The sequence below is a fragment of the Amblyomma mixtum genome, chromosome 9 (assembly GCF_055824585.1).
Source record: "Amblyomma mixtum isolate Tamu chromosome 9, ASM5582458v1, whole genome shotgun sequence".
NCBI lineage: Eukaryota > Metazoa > Arthropoda > Arachnida > Ixodida > Ixodidae > Amblyomma > Amblyomma mixtum.
Genome location: NC_143020.1, coordinates 111,211,015 through 111,211,771, shown reverse-complemented (window position 1 = coordinate 111,211,771; position 757 = coordinate 111,211,015). Strand labels below are relative to the sequence as shown.

Genomic DNA, 757 nt, shown 5'->3' with positions numbered 1-757 from the left:
AAATACTCTACAGTCATAAAACTTGGCTTCTATGTTCAATATTTCCTCTTCTATCAAATGCAATTATTGGTTTTCTTCTATCATTTTTAGTTCCCGAGTTAAACGCCTGTGACACACTTTGTTAACGGACGACAGCACGAACCATTAAAGGCTCTCGCCTTAACATAACGTTTTCATAATACCAATCTTGCGATGACCAGTGCGGCGAAAAAAAGAAGTGGCAAAAAAAGTGTCAGAAGTGGGATTCGAACCCACGCCCGGAAGACCGGACTGCGACCTGAACGCAGCGCCTTGGACCGCTCGGCCATCCTGACAGCACGACTGGAGGTCAAGTTTGGTAGCTTGTCAAGAGGTTCGTCCTTCAAAAAATGCGGCTGATTGGTTGAATTGGTTCATGGGGGCGTAACGTCCCAAAGCGACTCAGGCTATGAGGGACACCGTAGTGAAGGGCTCCGGAAATTTCGACCACCTGGTGTTCTTTAAAGCGCACTGACATCGCACAGTCCACGGGCCTCAAGAATTTCGCCTCCATCGAAATTTTAACGCTGCGGCCGGGATCGAACCCATGTATTTCGGGTCAGTAGTCGAGCACCATAACCACTGAGCGTGCGCGGCTGCTTTGGATGAACACCGGGTGTTTCAGCGCACATTTTCAAAAATTCCTGAAAATGTTAGGCCCAATATAGCAAAAAAATAGGTGTAGAATCACACTCTCTGCCCCGGCGGACGCAATATGCTACAAAACCCCGCTAATTAA

At 47.7% G+C, this 757-nt stretch overlaps 1 non-coding gene across 1 annotated transcript; it reads right to left on the bottom strand.

Annotated features, from left to right (window-relative positions):
* Nucleotides 1-230: 230 nt before the first annotated feature.
* Nucleotides 231-314, bottom strand: TRNAL-CAG (transfer RNA leucine (anticodon CAG)). The gene has a single exon. It is a non-coding gene; the product is annotated as a tRNA-Leu (tRNA).
* Nucleotides 315-757: the final 443 nt, after the last annotated feature.